General features: G+C 48.7%; 1 protein-coding gene across 4 annotated transcripts in view; it reads left to right on the top strand.

Annotated features, from left to right (window-relative positions):
• Positions 1–367: 367 nt before the first annotated feature.
• The window catches only part of SYK (spleen associated tyrosine kinase), an 83,447-nt gene continuing 60,611 nt past the window's right edge, over positions 368–23,203 (top strand). For 2 of the 4 annotated variants that reach the window (XM_038527306.1, XM_038527307.1), the window contains exon 1: positions 368–489. The gene's annotated coding sequence lies outside the window, so the exon portion shown is untranslated. Of the gene's footprint in view, positions 490–525; positions 690–842; positions 1,051–23,203 lie in introns of those variants that run through there. The other 2 variants (XM_038527305.1, XM_038527304.1) reach the window with 2 other exon arrangements.

Genomic DNA, 23,203 nt, shown 5'->3' with positions numbered 1-23,203 from the left:
GGGCAGCAGGCACGGCGTGGGGTCCCTGCAGGCACTCCGGGTGGGCCCGGGGCGCTGGGAGCACAGGGGCACGGGGGCGCACCGCAGGCTGGCGGGCGGGTGGGTGGGCCCCGGGCGCGGGGGCGCTGGGGGCACTCGGGCGGGCGCGGGGTCACTGGGGCGCACCGGCGGGCGGGGTAGGCGGGTCCGGGGCGCGGGGGCGCTGGGGGCACTGGGGCGGGCGCGGGGTCGCTGGGGCGCACGGGCGGGCGGGGAGAGGCGGGGGGGGGCGGGCCCCCGGCGCTGGGGCGCGGCGGCCGGGAGGAAGTGCGGGGCCTGCCCGGCGCGTTAAGGAAGTTGCCCAAAATGAGGAAGCGCCTCGCGCTGGCCGGCTGAGAAGACTCCAGCGGCGGGAGGAGCGAGGAGCAGCGGGCGGTCCCGTGCTGCGCCCCGAGCCGTCCGCGCCCGCGCCCCGCGCCCCGCGCCCCGCCCTCGGCTCACCTGGCACAGGTAGGTGTGGCGCGCGCCCTGGGCCGGGCAGCCGGGACGCGGAGCCCCGGGCAGCCGGGAGCAGGGGAAGGCGGGCGGGGCGACGCGCCTGTCGCCCCCCTGCCCGCCCCGAGTCCGGGTCTGTGCGGGGCCCTCGGCGGGGCAGGTGCGCTCAGGGCCTCGGGAGGGACAGGCTGATCGAGTCTCTGGAATCAGGACGGGTAGGTCCTCCACCGAGCACTCCCGGGGTCGGTGGGGTCGGGCCTGCCGGGCACGCGGGGCGGGGCGCCAGTGGGGCGGGCGGGGGGGGGGTGCGGAAGCCGCAGGTGCCGGCGGCGGGCGCGGATCCGGGGCGCAGGAGGCTCACCTTGTCCTTTGGCCATTTTATCGCTGCCCTGGGAAATTCCACCTTGTTGATGTGGGTGACTCCAGGTGCCAGTGCTCCTGGGCCTGCGGAGGGTTCAGCGCTTGCACGCCTTTTCCTACAGAAAGAGCAGTTGTGTAGAAACAAGAAACTTCCCGGGCCACCCCTAAAATGGAGCAGGATCGCTCGTTGAGACACGTTTTCACGGTACAGTGACAGTAAGTGCCGCCGAGAGCCCAGTGTGGTGCGATGCCGATGCCGGGTCAGTTGGAGTTGGGCAGCATAGCTCCCAAAGCATCAGCCCGCCTACCTAGCTGTACAGAGGCGATTCAGCTTTGGGTTTATTCGAATGTTCCAGAACTAGGAAGACCTAGTCTGGAGAAGTCACGGTTTGAGGCTTTTGATGTTGGAGACAGTGTTGCAGGTTATTTTCATCCGTTTGACTGAATGACCAAAGATTCCGTTGATCCCTAGCAACCCTTGAGCAGCAGGTGTTCTTTCCTTAAGCCCTGGAAGCGCTGTCAGTGGGTAGTTTAAAGGTTGGAGATGCCCCACATCGGAATTTTCTAGTTAAAAAAGAGTTCATCTTGTGATGACTTGGAATTCTTGGAAGGAATGGAAATGATTCTAGCATCTGAAGCCTTTTTTTTTTTTTTTTTTCAGTAAGAAGAAATTCATTGCCACTAGGAAGGCAGCATTTTAATTTCACGGAACTAAATTCATTGATCTGCTCTCTCCCCCCCCCCCCGCCCCCCCAAAAAAAAGTCCCTATTGTGCATGAATATATTTATCCTTGAGCTAACACCTTTAGAAAGGTGTAGAGTACTAGGGGTTTTAAACGAGAAATCTTCTCCATTAAAATTTTTTATCAAGTCATTTTGTTCCATCTCCATTATACTTTTGTTTTGTTACGTTTAGAGGAGATTTTGTAGTAAAATAGAAATGGATTTCTAGTCTCTGTATGTGGAGCGCTTTCATAGGTAGGATTTTATAAATAGGCTTAGTAACTAGAATGTTTTTAATGTTTTAAGCTAGGATAAAAAAATGAGGCGTATACTTTAGGTCTTAACCTCTGCTAAGGGAAGAACTTGACAAATAATCTTATTGTTAGATCTGTATTTAAGAAATAACTCACTTTCACCTTCTTTAGGCTCATATTTAATTTAATATCCTAAGCGCAAGTCTGACCTCTCAGTTTTATTTATTTTCCTTTTTAAAAAAATTTCTCTGCTTTTAAACCAAAGACTCCCTAGTACAGTATCTACTTTATGCAGCACATAGCACGTCCACAATTATTTTCCAAAACCCATGTGCTAAGATATGTTTTGGAATCCTGGATTTTTCACAATTTAGAGTTCAAATTGGGAAGCTAAATTTCAGCATTGAGAAAAACATTTCTCAGAATTTAGAGAGGTACGTGTCCACACTGTCGCCGTGTATTAGAGACTCTGGTACATGCTGGGCGGCCTCCCATACTCCCACCCGTTCATATGTCTGCACGGACACTGTGACTTGTCGCATTTAGTGGAATAAACACACTATAAATAGCTGTGTGTCCGTTTAGGGCAGATGTCACTGAGTGAGTTCCCTAAAACTTACCTCAAAACCTTATTTCTCAGGGGTTTTACGCATCAGGACGTTTGGAACCATATGAGACTCCTAGGGCCTTTTGTTTACTTTTGGAAATAAATCGCATTTCTCCTGTCCAGTAACTATACCTTCTGTGATTAAATGGGCAAATTGCCCCTTTTCAGGGAGCAAGACCTCATTGAAATTTCAATGATAACCATCACAATACAGATCCAAGTGAGAATAAATGATGTTATTTTTTAAGATTTTATTTATTTATTCACCAGAGACAGAGAGAGGGGCATGTGGGACTCCATCCCAGGACCCCAGGGTCATGCCCTGGGCCAAAGGCAGACGCTCCACCCCTGAGCCACCAGGGGCCCCAAGATGGATGATTTTAGAGCAAGAATGCAGGGAGGTTACTGCCATCCTTTGTGCCCACAGTATGTTTTTGGAAGAAGTAGTATTTCCTGTTCCCCCCACGGCAGGCTCGCCGTCTCTGTGTTATCTGTTCCTGAGGAATGGAAGAGCACTTTTTTACAATCCGAGCTAATTCTTCCTTTATCCTCACCCTGCCCCCTTGCTCCCCATTTGCAAAGTTTTAACATCTTCCATTGCTGGATCATTTTGGGTGCAAATGAGTAGAGAAAAAATTAGCCCTTGGGAGAGGACTTTTTTTAATGTTCATGCACTGAACTTTTTTTTTTTTTTTTTCTTTTAAAGCAACTGAAATCAAAAGGCAAAGTCCTTAGAAGAGCCTGGAATTAAATTGTCTGAATTAACTGTGTCTCATCTCTTGCTCTTCCACCTTGCGTTTCAATAAGTTGGTTCTTTTTCACTTGGAAAAAAAACAGGTTTTTGTTTTGCTTTTGACTAGGCAAAGATGAGTACACAAGGAGACAGAGCGGATTTGAAAGGAGAAGTTCATTCATTCATTCTGGTGTTCCATTAGCAGGCACGTTTCCTATGAGCTTATAGTTTCATCTGACAAAAAAACAAATTAGCTTGCATTCTTTGAAACCTGTTTGTCTTTATAAATGAATTATGTTAAGTTTTGCCCTTTGGATCTTGAAAAGTTGAATTAGCATCGTAAGTGCAGTCACATCTAGTTGAGGCCAACAAGACCAGTCCAGGGAAGAGTATTAGGGCTAACGAATCAGAAGTGGCTCGCTCTGCATCTGTCCATTTCTGGAAACCACCAGAAATGTTTTTTGGAGGCTGCCAGAGGCTGATGGTAGGAGGAGGAAGTGAGTATTGAGGGAGTATCAGTTAACACCCTGATTACTCAGGAGAGGGGGCCCTGACAGCTTTTATGATGGCTGGTATCTGGTGAGTAGTATCCCCTGTCCCGGGGTGCCTCCCTCTGACACAGGGGGTGCTTGGACCCTGGAGCTGAGGGGCCCTGGAAGGGTCACCACCTCCCAAGGCTGTGCTGGAGCACTGTAGGGGGCCCAGGGCCAGAGGGTTCTGGGCTTCTCCCCGATTGGCCCACGGTATGGGAGGCGTTGATCCCAGTGCAGGCTGAGCTGGCAGGAGGGTCACAAGGCCAGCGGCAGGGTAATGGAGGCGCAGGCCCAGGGACGGTGAGGACGATGAGTCGGGGGGAGTGAGGAAGGATGGCTGAGGGCCCAGTTTTGGGAAAAGCCACAACTTAGATATGGCCTGTTTATCTATGCTCTGTGTGGCTACAGAAAGCTTTGGAATTTCCAGCATGTGACCATCTGCTTTCCCACTACAGTTGTTTGCCTTAATTGATAAATCATCATTCCAATTTGGTCAGTCTGATAATTTCTTAGGGTGGGCTGTTTCTGGGATGCCTGGGTGGCTCAGTGGTTGAGCACCCACCTTCAGCTCAGGTCATGATCCCAAGGTCCTGGGATCGAGTCCCACATCGGGCTCCCCGCATGGAGCCTGCTTCTCCCTCTGCCTGTGTCTCCACCTCTCTCTCTGTGTATGTCTCATGAATAAAGAAATAAAATCTTAAAAAGAAAAAGACTGTTTCTGCTGACTTGTCATGGGGATGTTTTGCTGTGGCCAGAGTTAAATTTTACTTTTGCGAAATTCTAATTTATGCCAATACCTTCCCACCCTCTACAGCTGTTCCCCAAAGTGATCTTTTGACCCTTATAGCTATTTCTTCTAGAATTCTCCACCTTATTTCCTGATGATAGGCTCATTTGTTCTTGTTTTTGATGTATCGGTTTTAGACAGTGTCTGTCAACTTCCTGCTGTGAGAAGGGAGCCGGTGGCAGTGCCAGGCCACCGCCTCCACCCACCACAGTCCTGCTGTAACCCCCGGGGATGAGAAGCCCATTTGGTGTTTATGGTGATCGTAGTCACTGCGAAGGCAACGTGTGCAATATAGTTTCAGTGCGTTTCCTGGAGCCCTCTGTCACTTTTCCCGGGTAAACTCTTACTTTTGTGTCTTCTTGGTGACTCTCTGCCTGCGACAATGGTCTCCCCAGCTCTGCGACACAAAACTAACCTCCCCACTGGAGTCTGATCACTGCTCTGGTCTTCACTACACACACGTTCATGAGGGAAACCTGTCCTGTCCCGGGGAGACGGCTGACTGTCCACATTGTTTGCAAAGTGCCTGTCAGACCTCTGCTCCACCCTGTGGCGTCTTCACATACCGCTCACCAACCGCATTCACGTGCAGTTGAGCCATTAGAAATCCGCAGTAATAATTGTCGAAAATATTTCCTCAAAACTTTATATTTCTAGGATGTGTATGTACGGATGATCTGTATGTTCTAGATCATACATAGGAATTCCAGCGTGGGAATTTTAAATCAATCTCAGCCCCGCTTCTGTATTTGCTCTGACATGGGTGTTTTCTTATCCAATCGATGGGAATGTATAATTTCCCCGGGCACGGGGAGGGAGCCCGCAGTGCTTTTTTTTTCAGATGCTCTGGCCTGGATCCCTTGGTCCTGGAGCAGGTGCTGTTTGATTTTAAATGCTATCCCCAGAGAAGCTTTCCTTGCCCCAGTCACAAAATGCTGGACCAGATGAGGTTTCATGAGCAGATAGTGGCTGTGGGTGTGGAGGTGCAGGGAGTCCCTTGCAGGTGACTTGCAGGGGAGAGCACCTGTCAGCACACTCACACCTCCATGGCCATGGGTTGCATTGTCCTTGGGGCATCTGGGGGACCGGGGCTTCTGGAGTCCACTCTAGTGAAGTGGTTGGCAGCCTCCTGCTGCCTCTGTACAAGAGCCTCGGGTGAAGCCTGGGTGGAGGCACAATGCTGTGGTTATTTTCATCTTGATGCTAAGAATATTTGAATCGGTTGATTGCAATATGTCTTACTGAGTATCTTTATCAATGGTGTTTGAGAGTAAGGGCCTGAAGTTCCTTTGGGTTCAAGTCCTGTTCTGTTTTAAGCTTTGGTCTCTGTGAATGCACCAGTACAGGTAAGAATTCATTCATTCATTCATTCATTTTAAAAGATTTTATTTATTTATTCATGAGAGACACAGAGGGAGAGGCAAAGACACAGGCAGAGGGAGAAGCAGGCTCCATGCAGGGAGTCCAATGCAGGGCTGGATCCCAGGACCCCGGGGTCACAACCTGAGCTGAAGGCAGGTGCTCAACCACTGAGCCACCCAGGCGTCCCCACTGGGGAAGAATTCAGATGTGATGAACACCACTAACACTCTCCTTGACCGCTCTCTCTGCCCCAGCCCACCCTCTGGGTAGGGGGAGGGGAGGTGTCTTTTATTCTAGCCTTTGCTGCTGTGCGTGAGCATGTGTGTGTGTGTGTGTGTGTTTGCATGTTCTTAACACCAATATTGTTTTGCAACTTTCTTTTTCTAATCAACCACATCTCTGGGGCTGAGGAGGTCTTCCTATCACTGATCGTTGTGTTTTATTCCACAGACTAGAAAATACAATCATTTACCGACAGACATTTAGGGTCGCCCTCACCAAATTTTTGATATTAATACCACGCCTCTAACCAAGCAAGCTGACTGGCTACCTAATTTTTATAAAGAAAGTTGCAGTGAATGCACTTTTTCTTTCACTTTTTTCCCTCTTTTTGCCCTTTACATCGTTTCACAAGACCAGCATGTTACTCCTCATCTCCAGAAAGATCTTAGCCCTGTCCATCCTGTTACCAAGTCCATCTACAAGGGCTGTTATATTCCAGCAAGCAGGGGCTTCATTTACAGGGAATGTAGTTAATCCTTTATTTTTTTTAGTGATACCTTGGGCTTTTGTGGTTTTTCTTACTGGTCCCAGTGGGGGGACCATGACCCCCACTTGCTCCATGGCCTCTGTCTTCCCTTGGCATCAGCTCATCTGGTTGCCTTTCCTTTATGGGGTGAGCTTTCATGCTATGCTTGGTGTTTCTAGGGTGAATCCTGGTCTTTTTATTTTCAAGCAGCCCTAGGAGTTCATTTCCTGAGTCTGCATTTGTTCTGTGGCTCTCTCCTAAGCTGTCCCCCATGAGCTCGGAGGGGTGGGGTGTGCACGGGCAGGGGGAGCCAGGATCCAGGAATCAGGTGGCTGGCACAGAGGCTGTCTGCCCTTTGCAGACGTGGCCATGCCCTGCCTCTCCAGACACATGTCCTTCCTGCACAGGGCCTGCCGAGGAGCTGGGGAGCTGTGGGCTGCCCAGCTGCTCTGCTACCCTTCCCAGGGCGCTGGCACCCCCAGGGCACCGCACCTAAGGGCCCGCTTCCACCTCGCAGCCCACCCCTGCCACCTGCCTGCACATGGACCGTGATTTCCCTCTTCACGCTGAGCCCACCTTGCTTCATCCCCTGGCGTGGGCAGTAGTGTGCAGTCCCCTGGCACCCTGCCTTCTTCACTTCCCATCATGCTCATGGACTCTTAGCCTGCATTCCTGTTTTCACGCTCTTTCCTTCCTCTGTGTTTATGGCTGCTGCCCAGGCTGGGAGAGGAACTCCACCACTTCCTTCTCTGAGTAACCCCAATCAGCTGATGGTCATAGCTGCGTGAGGATGTGACAGCGGACGGTGGGAGGGGGTGGGTGGAGCTCGCGAGAACTGGCTGGGTGGCAGGCTGGGGGTGGCTTTGGCGTCCCCTGTTGCCCTGGGCACTGTGCCAGCCACCCTGGCACTTGAGCAGCAAGTGTGTCCACAGAGAGGGCCGCGGGATCCTGTCCACGCGGATGGTTAGGGCGGGGCGGACCCGAAGCAGGACTTGCTCAGAGGCACCTCTCAGGATGCCCAGGGTGTTAGGGTGGAAGGGACCTTGCAGAGCATCTAATTCACCTGTTGAGAAAGTGAAGTGACTTTTCCAAATGCTAAGGGGTGTTGCTGGGTTTCAGAGCCTCAGACTTGTGTGCCGCTCCTCCAGAGCAGTGATTCCTACCTACTGCCCTGATAAGGAGTGTAGATGGATCTGCCGTCGTGCCGTGTGGAAGGTGGCGCGTCCTGCAAGGGGACACAAGGAAGCCCAAGAAGGCAGAGCGAGGACAGGAGCTCTTTGTGCCGTGTCCTTACTATTGTCATAGCTTTGTGTTGGGACATTAAGTTCATTCAATAGGAACTGGGCAAAAAGTCTTGAATCGGTGAGAGGCTAGTAGGAGAACATCAGATGCTTTTATACATTTTATGTCCTTTCCACACACGTTAAGCCTACTTCCCAGGTCTCCATCAGAGTGAACTGGAGCTCCGGGGAAGCAGGCTCGGAAGGATGCACCGAGCTGCCGTCTGCATGTCCACAGGGCAGGCTGCCCCGTCAGGGGTAAGTCCTGTTCCCCACACGTGTTAGTGTCGCTGGGGCTGGGAGGGGCTGCTCGTGGAATAGAGCAGGGGAGAAGGAAAATATTCCAACTCAGTCGTGTTGTGTCCCATTGTGGAAACATTTGTGATGCAGGCGGGACTCTGGGATTCAGCCAGAGGAAGGCAGGTTGAGAGCTGGCAGGAAAGGATGCGCTCTAGAAGGAAGACAGAAAGCTATGGCCAAGGAACCACCGGTGTCTGCAAAGACGCATTAGCTGAAAAGCCAGCGCATCCTTCCAGCTTGTCTCTACTGAGAGAACTCTGGAAACCGTGTGGGTACCTGTTGATAGAGGAATGGTATTAGTTTGCTAGGGTTGCTGGACAAAGGACCAAGACCAAGGGGTTTAAATAACAGTTTTGGAGGCAGAAGGTCTGAGATCAGGTGTCAGCGGGGTTGGTTTTCTCGAGGCCTTTCTCTTTGGCTTGTGGATGACGTCTCCTCCCTGTGTCCTCACACCTTGCCTCTGTGTGTTAACTCCCCCCATTTTATGCAGACAGCAGTCCTATTAGATTAGGGCCTACGGTAATGGCCTCATGTGAACTTAATCACCTCTGTAAAAACTCTGCTTTCAAACATAATTGCATTCTGAGGTCCTGGCGGCTTAGGACTTCAGCACACGAATCTGTGGGACGTGATGGGTCGGCCATCACAGGTGGTGACATGAAGCCTGGCCCCTCCTCACGGTGGCCTTGCTCTGCTGCCATTAGGAGCACAAGGGAACTCTCCAGGCCTCACCATGAGAAGACCAAGGGACACAATGAAACAAAGGGTGGGTAAGGAGAAACAGGATCCCCAGGGTCTTAAGACATAGGTGTAGTGGATTATGGAGAATCAAGGTGGAATGTTAGTGCAAGGCAGGCAGGGCAGGCAGGGCACCTGCCATTAGTCAGGAAAGGGAGTATGGGGCGTTAATTAGGGGTCTTGGAAAAGCTTTACTTCTTATACCAGAATACGTTTCAGGCTGAGCAAAAAATAAAAATTAAAATATAACAGCAAGAGCCTAAAAGGGCTATAAGAAAAACTGGGGCAGGTTTTTAAACAATTATGGTGTGAAGAAGGCCTTTCTAAATATGATAGAAAATGTGAAACCAAGAAAAGGATTGATGAGTATTATTTCCTAAAATTTTTAGCAAATCTCTATACAGATGGAAAAAAAAAAATTCGTACACAAGTGGCAAAAACCGTATGAAAGGTATTTGTTTTCAGTGCCAGTGCTGAAAGACCAGTAGCTTTGACATGTAGTGAGTTCTTTCAAATCAATGAGAAAAATGAGCACAGCCCAATAGAAACCTCCGCCAAGGATACACACAAGCCGTTAAAAAGGACAAATGAGCCCAAAGTGCATGGATGTGCCCTTCCCCTCCAAAATGAGCGTTGATTTAAGGGTCTGCTCTGCGACAAGGTGTGGGGAAGAGAGACACTCACATAGGCACTGGCAGGGCCGTCAGGCATCGTCTTCTGAAATTTAAAACCCACATGTCCTTTGACTATGCAGTTTACTTTTTGGAACTTCTTACACATATAAATTCACGAAAATGAAGCAATATATATGCGTACAGTAATTCGTTGCAACAGTTCATTTTGTAATAGCAAAAAAAAAAAAAAAAAGAACAGGAAAGGAAAGGAAAGGCAAAAAGCAATACGTATCAGAAGGGGACTGTCTGAATAAACTGGTCTGTCCGTGCTTTGTGATCCCGTGTGGTGGTCTTCTTGAAAATGTGCAATCTTCATAGACCGACACATAAAGATGTCCAAGTCACCTCTTTACTCTGCAGACTCTTTACTCTTTGCTATTTAGGGTGATCATGATAAAAGAAGGTCTGAGTGGGATGAGGCTGGAGGAGAGCTAGAGCAAAACAGAGCATCAGCTGTGACTGGACATGGGTCTCCCCACGATGTAAGTGAGCCTCCAGGGGTTGGCCGGCTTCGGGAGGTGCTACCCAGGCTCGGCCTGCCCGCGGCTGCTCAGGCTGCCCACCCTGCACATTCGAACATGGTCAGGCAGGTGGCCTGCCTTCGGACATTCATGAGGGCTCCTGCCCCTTCCCCTGCCAGGTGCAGCAGCCTAGGTTGAGACCAGGTTAGCAGGACTTTAGAGCACACAGGCACCTCTTAAAGCCTAACAGAATTGCCGTCGAGTTTGAATTTAGGGGTGTGCTGGGTATAACAGCAGCCGTGTGCGCCTAGGACAGCAAAGACCCTGGTCCACCCCTGCGTGTGCGTGTGCATGTGCGTGAAGAAGAGAAAGAGCTCACCCATCTTCACACCGTGGACACTTCCTTCCTTTGCACTTGTATCACAAGGCCTGGATGTCGGGACCTGGGGAAGAAGGGATGTGAGCCCCGTCAGTGCGATCTCTGCATAAGCCATCAGACTTGTAGGAGGTACAAGCGGACAGAACGATTCCCTGAGAAAGAATGTGCGCCCTGGGCTGACAGAGAAACTGGCCTGTAGCATTTTCTACACCAGGGCATGGAACGATTTCCATCTCCAAGATGACTCCTTAGCATGACTCCAGGTCCCCTTACTTACTTGAGATGCTTTGTTCTCACGAGGACAGAAGCAGTTTCACTCCGGGGGAGCTGGGGCCATGGTTTCTTGGTGTCTGTGGCTTGGCTTTAGGGCCTCACCGTCTGCAGCGGATGATGACAAGGGGACTGCTATCGCAGTGGGCCATCTGGGGACAGTCTGTGACCGTGGCCTACCTGGTCCTGACTCTGCCCATCCACGTACCCCTGTGAGGCACAGCACTAGACTCCCGCCGGGAGCCCCCAGGCCTCATCCCACATGTCCAAGTTTATGCTTTGTAATACAACTTTCACCCATAAATGCCCAGTTCCCACAAGTGGTCCTAAAGCCCCTCTCTGGGGGCGGCACACTTGGTAGAGGCAGACCAGGCACATGGGGCTGGATGCCATCATCCACTGAAACTTCTTCTTCAGCTCTTGGCAGCTCATCTCCACAGCAAAGCTGGAAACGCCTGCTCTGGCTGCAGAATTTTGGGACTTGCAGATGCACCGTGCAGAGCACCTGCGGTCTGGCTTGCAAAGAAGCTGCCTGCAGAATGGTGGTGGCTCGGTGTAACGGGAAATGCAGGAGCTACATAGCCTCTGTTCACCTGGGGAGTAAAAGAAAAGGGGGGTCTTTTAGGGGCAAAATGATTTTTGAAGACAGTGGGAGGGTCACAGAAACAGGGTGGCCTTTACCCAACAGTTTCACTTTGACTCTGAAGCAATCCAGCTGTTCTCTGGGGATGCATTTGGAAAGCCTGCTGGGTTTTACCAGGCGGCATGTAGGGAATGTCAGTGGACAGGGACCCCCCCCTCTTCACCAGCTCATGGCCTCCCTCCTCCCCTGAAGCACTAAAGCACTTTGTGACATTATTTTGGTCCTTGTCATGCACTTTTAAAGCGTCCATTTGGAGACTGTAGACAGACATTTTTGTGTGTTCTGTGCTCCCAGCATGGCCGGCACCTGGCGCTCTCACTGCCCCCCTTATATTTCAGTGTATCACGTATGATTTTGATCCAGTGAATATTTGATATTTGGAGTAGGTATTTGATCTAAAATGTGTCTCTCCTTCATAAAAAGAAACCTAGAGCCCACGTTTGGCTTCAGAAGGAGAAGAGATGTCTGGAGGGGAGAGGTGTCTGGGCCACACAGCCCATTCCTCCAGGTATGAAATTGTAAGATGATCCCAACAGTCCCATCACACTGGTCCCAGGGGTGTGCGCACTGTTCCGCTGCTGACACCTGACCCGGTGGGGACAGAGGCCTTTCTCCAGTGTCCCCACCAAGGATCTAGAATCCTGTAATTCTGTACATCGTCACCAGCCACGTGCGGTCGTTTACATTTCAAGTACTTAAAGGGAAATAAATTTTTATTTTTATTTATATGTTTTTAAATATTTTATTTATTCATGAGAGACCTAGAGAGAGGGGCAGAGACACAGGCAGAGGGAGAAGCAGGCTCCCTGTTGGGGAGCCCGATGTGGGACTGGATCCCAGGACCCCGGGGTCATGCCCTGAGCTGAAGGCAGACTCTCAACCACTGAGCCAGCCAGGTGCCTGGAAATAAAATTTTAAAATCAGTCTTTGCCACACTTCAGGCCATACATTCAAGGGCAGTAGCCACACGTGACTCATCACTCCATGCAGAACAGAGTAGAACAGTCTTTCCATCATGACAGCACGGTCAAGCCCCACACTGTTCCTTCCCCAGGTCAGGGACACATGTTCGACCTCCAGCCCCCCCCAGGGCTGCCTGCGGAGAGTGGATTGTAACTCTTGCCACTTGTTCACATTTGGACCTGGACGCCTCCCATTTCCTTAAAGGGCTCTGACCACAAGGCGCCCACATCCTTCACATGAGACCCCGAGTCTCGTCCACAGGATCTGGCCTGGCCCTTTCATCTGCCGTAGTGACATTTCCTACTCAATATTACCCGACACACACATGCACACACACATCACACACATGTATAGTGCACACACCGTATGTGTGCACATTACCATGCATGCACACATCACACAGGGGCATACACACATACACACATCACACAAGCAGAACACATGCACGTGTGCATACACACACATCTACATACACACAGCACATCTGTCACACATGCAGGCGCACACTCAGACACATACACCCATTTAGTCTAGCTTAGCGACGGGTCAGTAATGAGTCACACAGAGACTGGTTTCCAGTGGTTGCCCTGGAGCCATCCAGTGGGAACACAGCCTTGGAGGACAGTTCTAGCCAACACGTCCTTGGGTTAAACACACTTGGTTCAGTGTAGTTTCTGGAAAAATAACCTAGTTTCTTATTCAAGAGGATTTTGAGGTAATGGAGAAAACCTTAGTACTTGTTCATTTCTCTAAAAAAAAAAAATCCAACTTAATTTTCTCAAAATATTTGGGATCCAAGGGATGCTTGTCTGGAGAGGGAACATGTACTGAGGCAGGATGAAGGAAATGCGTGTAGATCTCATGACACGTTGTACCCTGCCATGCAAGAAAGCTGGGTCTTTGTCTCCGGGAGTGTGGACAGTGTGCTCACGTGTGAGCTGAGAGGCGGGCGTCCTGGGGGACGGGGCCTGCAGGAGCCCATGAGGGCACAGGTGACCGTCCACCAGGTGCATGACCCTCCGCCAGGTGCTCCCGACCCTCTGGGCCAGTTTGTCCCTGTCCCCTGTGCCCCCGCCTCCCTCCGGGCAGCTTGCCTGTTTCTGGATTTCCTGTGCTGCTCATTGGGAAGGGAGATAAAGCAGCAGAGGAACAGCAGCTCTGAAGAGCTTGGGAATTCTAGAACTTTCTTTCATGCGTCAGCCTGTTGTCAGGATGCGGAGCACACGCACCCCGCCTCCTGTGCACCTGCCCGGGCCACCGCTTCTGAGGCCTGCAGGGCCAGGTGCCCTCACCTGAGGGCCTGCACTCGCTGGGCTACTGTGGCTGAGGACGTGGGCGAGGATCGATTGCGTGGGCAGAGGGTCCCTTAAAGCTGCCTGCACATCATCGCCACTGCTTCCCCAGCCTGGTTACTGCTCACCCCCCAGGGCAGTTCTGTCTGGGTTGGCCGGGAGCCCCAGAACCTTCCACCTAGAGCAGCAGTGCCCCCACCTGGCCAGGTAGGTCACCTGGAGAGCTTCCAGAACCCCCTTCTCCCTTCCGCACCCCCCCCCCAAGCTCTGAGCAATTTGGGGCTGAAGCTCCATCACCAGGCACCTTACACAGTGACTCACCCCGCTATCCTGAGCTGTAGTCAGGGTGGAGAAGCAGTGTTGCCATCTAGAACTTTCTTGGTTTTGTTAGGAGCTCAGGAAAGTAGACCTCTTTGGATTTCTGGATGAGGAATCCTGGGACGTCTACACCGCTGACATGCATCTGGAATGGGTCTGAAGCCCGTGTCTTCGGTGGGGGGGGACAGCCCTGCTCCAGCCTTCCGACCCTCGGTAGGCCATCGGAGCCTCCCCACCTTCCACAGCACTGTCATCCTGATGCTGGAATCACCCCCAGCCCCCCAGCCCCGAGGCCCCTGGACCATCTGGAACAGGCTCCCATCCTCCTCCGGCCTCGGGGGTGGCCAGGGAGAAGTTGAGTTTGCTCAACTAACAGGCTCCCTAACAGGCTCCTCCCCAACTACAGAGTCCAGGGGGAAAGTCCTCTGGTTTCTGAAAAGTAACTTTATTCCTTTTAAAGATTTTATGTATTTATTCATGAGAGACACAGAGAAAGAGGCAGAGACACAGGCAGAGAGAGAGAGAGAGAAGCAGGCTCCCTGTGGGGAGCCCCATGTGGGACTCGATTCCAGGACCCCGGGGTCATGCCCTGAGCTGAAGGCAGACGCTCAACCACTGAGCCACCCAGGTGTCCCTGAAGTGGCTTTAATTAAAGCTCTAGACATCTGTTCCACTCCTTCATGGAACTTCTCTGCCTCAGGAATGTTGATGTTGCATATTTGGCGTCTTCTCTGTCCCTCTAGTACTTCTGTGCGGAGCTCCGTGTGGATTTCCTTTCCATCCTTCGCAGCCTACGCCACCCTATTCCCCTTGCTCTCTGTGACTGCGCACCTGTCCCCCCTCCACTGTTTGAAATTGTCGCCTTTCCCGCCTGCCCCGACCTCTGACTTCTCTGACTCTTGCCTCCTCCCCGCCCCACCACCACCACTCACTTTTGTGTCTCCGGTTTGAGCTACTGTTTTAACCAAGCGATGATCCCAGTAGGCCCTTGGCTTCCATGGCTGTATGTGCGGCCATGACTTTATGGGCCTCCCACGTGTCTCTCCTATGGCTTCTCTCCTTTGATTCTGTCCGTGTCACTATGTCGACCAGGGGTAGGTTCCTCCTCTTGGAAAAATGAGTCATGTTTGGAAGTGGCCCAGGATGTGTGCCAGGCCCACAGAGTGTTTTCCTCATTCTCAGTAATGCTGAGAGAGAGAGAGAGGGAGGGAGGGAAAGAGAGAGAGAGGAGGAGGAGGAAAGGGGGAAGGGGGAGGAGGAGGAGGAGGGAGACAATTGGCTTCACATTTACTTCTTCCCAAGGAGGCTGCCAGCCATTCAGAATCTCCTCTCCACCCTCAAAAACTGGTTGGTACCCCACCGCTCCGTGGGCTTTGCCTGAGGTCTGCCCTGAGCCGTACTCATCTTCCCTGAGGGTCTTCATGCTCCCAGGGTGAGCCTCGGCTGCAGTGGGTCCTGCTCCCTGCACACTGTTGTTTGGGGTTAGAGGAGTCCACTAATTTTCTGGCATTTCTCTCTCCTGTTCTTGTTGTGAGTTTGTTTCAGAGAGGAGGCAGCCATGGCCTCTCTACTCTGCAACGGCAAAGTTATCTGATGTTTTGGTCTTTGTGTTACAGAGCACCTTAAAGCATTTGTCATTTTCATTGAACAACTAAGTTTCTGCAGGAACAGGGAAGAATGAATAGAAGACATGATCAAAATGACCACAGACGTTCATGTGGCACCCTCTGCCTCTGTCAGCCTCTCTGCTCTGAGTGGCCAGCCAGGGCTATTTCCTTGCCTGGCTGTGTGATCCATTCAGCACGTTGATTTATTGGTCACCTCCTGCCAGCCAGGAATAGTGCTAGGTGCTGGGACCATGGCAGTAGCCAAGATCCTTCCCTGTGCTCTCATCCTGTTTCTGGTCAGACTGAAAGAAAGAGCAGGAGCCCAGCCCCAGGCCTTGAGCAGACATGACCTCATTTGTTCCTCATGGCAACCATCTTTTGGGGGAAATTTTAAAAGTACAGAAAAGTGCAACCACACTCACAGTAAACAAATATTGACATTTCCCCCCCCCCTTTTTTTTGCCCTTATTTCTCCTAAAAGAACATTACAAATAAAGTGAAGGCTACTTCCTTTTTATGGTGAGTAATTTGCCCGAGGCCAGAGAGCTGGTGAGCAGCAGGACTGATGTTTCAAGCTCAGGTCCTCCCCGGGGGCAAAGGCTGTGCATTCTCTTGTTTACTTTAACAGGTGTCCTTTTAAATACACATTGGTGATGCCCTGTTCACTGTGTGGCTCGCCTGCAGCAAATATCAACACCTGTAACAGAGGACCAGACAGACGTGCTTCATGACTATTTTTTGGTATATGCATATAAAAGCTCTGTTTTTGAGGATGCCAGGAAATTGTGTAGAGCCAACAAATACAGTGGGATGGGGTTGTCAAGAGCTAACACTAATAAGATAGAAGTTTCGCACATAATAGCATCTATTTACCATCATATGAATTTTACAATAACTATACTTTCACATCTCTTTTGTGTACAAGTGACCATGGATGCTCTTGTGAACATTCTAGAAATCACTCAAAATGGGTGAAGGATGAGTCTAACACATTTAGCATCTGATATAAGGTAGTGTATACTCGATCCTCATTATCCGCAGGTACCGTTTGCAAATTCACCTACTTGCTGAAATGGTCTTGCGACTGCGTAGCCAGAGCTCTGGGCACTTCCGCGGCCCTTTGTGGAAACGCACAGAGCGTCAGAGCGTTGATTCGCCCCTGAGGTAGATGAGGCGCACTCTGCCTATGTGTCATTTTTGTGTCCATCGCGTCCCACGTTTTTAAAACTTTTCTGCTTTTTGCTGGTGACTTTGCAGTTTAAAACCACCCGTAACCATAGTGCTAATGTGCTGTGTGGTGCATAGGGCTTCGATATGCCTTCTGGAGAAAATACATGTGAGATGGGCTTCCTCTGGGCAGGCGTTGCGGTGTTGCTGGTCATGGGTTCAGTGTTAGTTAAGCAACGATAGATGTTAAATCACGTGTCTTTGAACAGAAACACACTTAGAACAAACCCGTGCATTGATTGGCTGATGGCAATATGTGACCACAGACTCCCAGGAACAAGCCTGTGTTTCCCCTAGAAGCAGTGGTTCCTTATTCACTAACTCAGTGTTCAGGGAAACGTTTTAGGACATAATTAGCACACGTAATGAGAATTGACTGTATTTTATTTTATTTTTTATATACAGCAGGGAAATGATTTTAATTTTTATATATTTTTTAAAGATTTTATTAATTTATTCATGAGACACACAGGGAGAGGCAGAGACACAGGCAGAGGGAGAAGTAGGCTCCCTGCAGCGCCCCCAATGTGGGACTAGACCCCTGGACCCTGGGATCACGCCCTGAGCCAAAGGCAGATATTCAACCACTGAGCTACCCAGGTGCCCCGGGAAATAATTTTCAAAACCAAGCTGGATTAGATGGGTTTTATAAGAGACATGATTTTGAAACAAATGAACTGTTTTACAAATACAGTGAAAATCCCTTAGTCATGCATTTCTTGTTCATTAATTGACAGATTTCTCCTGAGCTCCCACAACATGCCTGGCACCAGGCTCGTACCTGGGATATCAGTGAACAGGTGCAGAGGTCAGATCACAAACATCAGGATTAAAAGCAGTGTAGACAACTTGGTATTTCTGTTTAAATTTGTAACAAGCCCAATGAGTTCCCCAAACAAGAATATTCAAATTCTCACACAAATGTTTTTCTTATGAAAGAATAGTTTTTCATAGCCAGGATTTTTTAAAAGGATTTTACTTATTTATTTGAGAGACAGAGTACAAACAGGATAGGGAGGAGTGAAGGGAGAACGAGAAGCAGGCTCCCCACTGAGCAGAGGAGCCCCTGACGATTCAAGGACCCTGAGATCATGGCCTGAGCAGAAGGCAAATGCTTAACAGACTGAGCCACCCAGGCGCCCTCATAGCCAGTATTTCCAAGTAAATATTTTTCTAATAACCGGGGAGTGATTTTATGGCTGGTTTACTTCCAACTCCACAAGCTGGCAACTGGCGATGATATAGTAAATTGCACCTGTGGTGGGGCTGGGGGTGGGGAGGGGCTGTGGCTCATATTGTTCAGACCTGCAGGTCATCGGAGGTTATGTTTGTCACAGGCTAACTCAGGTGCGAGGCAGAAATCTTGGGGGCACATAAGGACAGCAGTGGGCTTTTTCCTTCAGTGCCTCTGTCCTGCCTCATACAGCTCAGGTGCGAGGAAACACGTCCATACCTAGAGCGTGCCCAGGTCCCCACCACCCACGACCCAGAGCTCCTTTTGAGTTCCTCCAGTGCACGCGCAATTTATAAACTAGGGGATAGGACAGGAGCTCGTAAATGGCCATTTTGGTGACTTTCTGGAGGCTGAACGTGGACTAATTTGAGAGAGAGAAACTCCTCCGGGTTGCAGCCTTAGGAAGGCCTCCGCTTGCTTGGTTTTTATCTCTAAAAGTCTCATTTTAAAGATACCTGGAAAATGTTTTACACGGGTATGGTAAGACACACCGACACGATTGGAGGAGGACGTTTTTATGCTCACAGATCCGTAGAAACAGGAGGTACCGTGTGCATGGCCACATAGGGAAATATCAGGGTTGTAGGGAGGCAGAGGGAAAGGGAGAAGGTGGGCAAGAGCCCTTGTTGTGGTTTCTGCAGGAAAGGTGAGGTGAGGCAAGCAGGCTTGAAACAGGCTCCTCTGAACAATTTCATTGGGTTCTCAAGTGTGAGGGCTGTCCACTGTGGCCTGGCACCTGGCCCTAGGGTGTGAGGACCCAGTCAAGCAGGGGATGGGGGATGGGTTGGCTCCTCATTTGTAGGAGAGGCCACTACTGTGTGCAGAAATTGTCCAACCATGCAAGGGCAGTCTCTCTCTGAGATCAGCAAGACCATCAAAACATCAGAAATACAGAAAATAACAAAAAGAATAAGAAAACGAGAAGAAAATGATATATACACGCCTCATGAGGTCATGAGGTTGTCATGGTGACAACGGAGAAAGCACCCCTCGTGACTGGTAGGGGGAGGAGAAGAATCATTGTGAAATGCACCCAGAGCCTTCTCCACAAGAGGCTCCTCTCCAAGGAGAAGATCTTGTCACCACTGTGTTCAGCTGAAGCAAAGGGATTCCTTGTACTCCACCTTGTATCACCTGAAGGACAAAACCCCACACACCTATAATTAATGAGGGTAAGGCTTTAGGTAAATTGATTGGAACATAGCGGGCAGGAAAGGGAGTAGGGGGTTTGGAGGAGGAGCAGCTACACCACCGGAGAAACACTTGGACAGGTCACAGCCTCCTGGCCTGGCTCACTGAGAGCCTGAGAGTTAATGGCAGGGTCCTGCAGGCCTCACCTCCCCACCAGTAGGGCATGGCATAACACTGGATGGAGCATACACTCCTCTGAGAAGGAGTAGTTGGGGAAACCCAAAGACAAGTGAAGACACAAAAATAAGACCGAAGAATGTGAAGTCTCACAAATGCAACATGAGAAAACATGAAATCCTAGTGGATCGTAAGGTAAATCCTCACATGAAGGACCTGTTCACCACTTCCTATTATCTGATTCAACACTGCCAGGGCTTCAACAGCAACAACAACAACAAAAAGCCAAACACGTCCAGGTTTCAAAAAACATTACAAGGCATGCTAAAAGGGAAGTGAAAATACAGTCATCACAAGGATCCAGAAAACTCACAGAAAGAAGAGAAAATCTTGAAAAAATCCAGAGAGGGATGGAGACCCTATGCACAGTGGAACAAGGATCAGAGTTATTTATGGAAGACTTCTCATTTTAAACTGTGGAAACCAGAACTGGTGCTGTGAAATATTTTAAGTGTTGAGGGAGAAGAAAACACAAGCACCAACCTAGAATCTTATATCTAGCTCAAGTATCCTTCAAATGTGAAAGAGAAATCAAGACTTTCTTGAACAAACACACACTTAGAAGATTCCCCACTAGTTGACTGGTCCTACGAAAAATATTACAAGAAGTTTTTCAGATAGAAGGGAGAGGATATAGATCCAAAATTTAGGTCTGCCTGAAGACAGGAGGAGCATCAAAGGAGGAAAAAGTCAATTAAAATATTTTACTTTTCTTATTTGAAACTGACCTAAAAGTCAGACCATTCATTTAAAGCAATAAAACCAACAGTATACTAGTGATTCACACAGGTGAATAAGTGGAAGGAGTGGAAGCATTGTCACAGTTGTTGGGAGGGAAGAATGGGAATGCTTTTATTTTCATTTTTTTAAAGTTTTTATCTATTTATTCATGAGAGACAGGCAGAGACACAGGCAGAGGGAGAAGCAGGCTCCTTGTGGGGAGCCCAATATGGGACTCAATCCCAGGACCACGGGATCACGACCTGAGCTGAAGGCACATGTTCAACCACTGAGCCACCCAGGCATCCTGAATGGGAGGTAACTGTACCATATATGAAGTGGATAGTGTTATTTGAAAGTTAGGTTTAAAAGTCAGATTTTAAATGTAAACTTTTAACTCCAGGGCAACCACTAAAAATTTTTAAAATTTATGCTGGGAAGATCTGCAGTGGAATCTCCTAAAATGATTAACATAAGAGAAAAGAGAAAAAGAGGAGAACAAAGAGACAACAAATGCAATGGATAAAAAAGTTACAAATGTGTTAGATATCAATCCAACTAAATCAACAATCACTTTCAACACAGATGGTCTAACTACGCCAGTTTAAAGTACAGAGTTTATAGGAGCGAACCAAAAACATGACCCAGGGCAGCCTGGGTGGCTCAGTGGTTTAGCACCATCTTCAGCTCACTGTGATCCTGGGGTCCCAGGATCAAGTCCCACGTTGGGCTCCCTGCATGGAGGCTGCTTCTCCTTCTGCCTGTGTCTCTGCCTCTCTCTCTCTCTCTCTCTCTCGCTCTCTCCCTCTGTCTCTCATGAATTAATAAATAAAAACTTAAAAAAAAAAAACATGACCCAACCATATGTTGTCTGCAAAAAAAAAACTATCTTAAATGTGAAGACACATATGGATTAGTGCTAAAGAAAGATAGTCCCTGCTAACACCAGTCAAAATAAAGATAGAATAGCTGTATTAATTTTAGCTAAAACAGACTTAAGAAAATGGAGGGCTATCAGGGATAAAGAGGAGTGTTACATAACCATAAAGGGATCAGTTATCCAAGAAGATATAGCAATCTTCAACATGTATGCACATAACAAAGAATATCAAAATGCAGAAGGCAAACACTGAAAAAACTCAAAGGAAAATGGGCCAATCTACTATTGTAATTGAAGATCTCCATCCCCTTCTATCAATAATTGATAGACTAAGTAGATAATCAACAGGGTACAGATGACCTGAGTAGCACCTTTAATCCCATTGACATTGACTTGACACTCATAAAGTATTCAATCCAACAGCAGAAAAATACACATTCTTCTCAAACTGACATGGAACATTTATCAACACAGAGCATGTGCTTGGAAAACATATGTAAACATTCTTAAATGAATAAAAAATAATATAAATTATGTTCTCAGAATATGGTGGAATTAGCCTAGAAATCAGTAATAGAAAGATAGCTGTAAAATCTCCAAATATTTTTAAATTATACAACAGACTTTTAATTACTTTGTGGGTCAAAGAAGAAGTGTGATGAGAAATGTGGAAGCATTTTTGAACAGAATAAAAATAAAAATTCAACCTAAAATTTGTGAAATTTAGCAAAAATAGTGCTTAGAAGGAAATTTACGAAGTGCAAAAATTAGATAAAGAGGAATATATATAACCCACAACCTATACTTCTATCTTAGAAAACTGTGAAACAAAAGTGCAAATAAAGACTAAAAGTAAGGAAAAAAAAGCAATAATTAAAATGAGAGCAGAAATCCTTAAAATTAAAGATGGTAAACAAAAGAGAAGAGACAGATTCACTAGTATCAGAAATAGGAGATATCACTACAGATTGATTACATGGACATCAAAAAGAAATAATGACCCACTAGTGTGGAAGAGTCTGTCCTCATCAATGTAATGACACACGTGACTAATTCCTGAATGACAGAAACTACCAGGACTCATAGAAGGGAAAATAGCCTGAAGAGTCCTGACTTTTCAGTTTAAGTCAATAATTTAATAACCTCCTCCCTGCCTGAAAAAAAAAAAAAAAACTGTGTTCATATGATTTCCTTGATGAATTATACCATACATTGAAGGAGGAAATTATACCAATTTTCAACAATTTTCTCTTCCAGAAAATAGAAGCAGAGGGACAGAGACCTCGATATGACTTGATGTTTAGGTTGATACAGATCCAGATGGAGAAAGAGAGAGAGAAATTCTTCAGATAGTGCACATGGACGGCTTAAGTGTATTTGTATGTTGACTTTCTTTCTCTGTCATCTGAGAACGTCTGGAGGCAATGACATCCCAGAGCAGTGAGCACACCTTGTGCCCAGATCTTGGTCTCTGATACCACTGTCAATCACAAGGGACAGAGAAATGAGAGAGTGTAGAAGTGGAGTAAGAAACATACTTGAGACACTTGCTGTATCTTTAGTGCCAGAAATAATGAAGTGCCCCCCAAAACCAAACCAAAACAAAAACCACAGTGATAGAGCCATTTTAAAAAAGGGCCCAGGAACCAGCTAGGAGGGTTCCTAGTGGGCGTACTGGGACAGTCAGCGCAACAGAATAAAGTAGTATTGGCTTAAAACCTAAAGTATAAAATAAATACCCTTGAGTCCACACCTACATAAATAAATGATTGAATAAATAAAACAGGAAGGGAAGAATAGATACATCTACTCTGCAGAAGAATCCTGAACAATTTATGTAGATACTCAAGAAGGTGGAACATACCTTCCCTGCATGTGGAGAACCTCTGCTGTGAGGTGACAGAAAAGGGACTCTATGTTTGGCCAGAAGGCCTCGCGGAGGTCCTGCTCGCACTCCCCTGAGGGCCTCGGAAGGCTGAGGCTAAGGAAGGGCTGGCCTCAAGCGCTGGCTCCACCACGACTCCTATGGTCCTGTTACCTGTGAGGTAACAGGCCTCCTGAGCCTGATGCCAGGCCCGATGAACCCGGGCACCACCGCCTTTAGGGATGCAGCCAAGCCAGCTGGTGCCCTGTGACCCAGTGCTGGTGAGCTTCCTGTTGCCATCCTGCCATCTGGGTCATCATCCACTGTCACTCTCACGGCTCTCACCGGCCAAGCCAGCACTAAAGGTGCATACCTGGCCTTTCGGTGGCTCGAGTTTGTCGTCT

This window comes from Canis lupus, chromosome 1 (genome assembly GCF_011100685.1).
Source record: "Canis lupus familiaris isolate Mischka breed German Shepherd chromosome 1, alternate assembly UU_Cfam_GSD_1.0, whole genome shotgun sequence".
Classification (NCBI taxonomy): domain Eukaryota; kingdom Metazoa; phylum Chordata; class Mammalia; order Carnivora; family Canidae; genus Canis; species Canis lupus.
The sequence above is the reverse complement of the archived record's forward strand: the minus strand, read 5'-3'. Positions and strand labels throughout refer to the sequence as shown.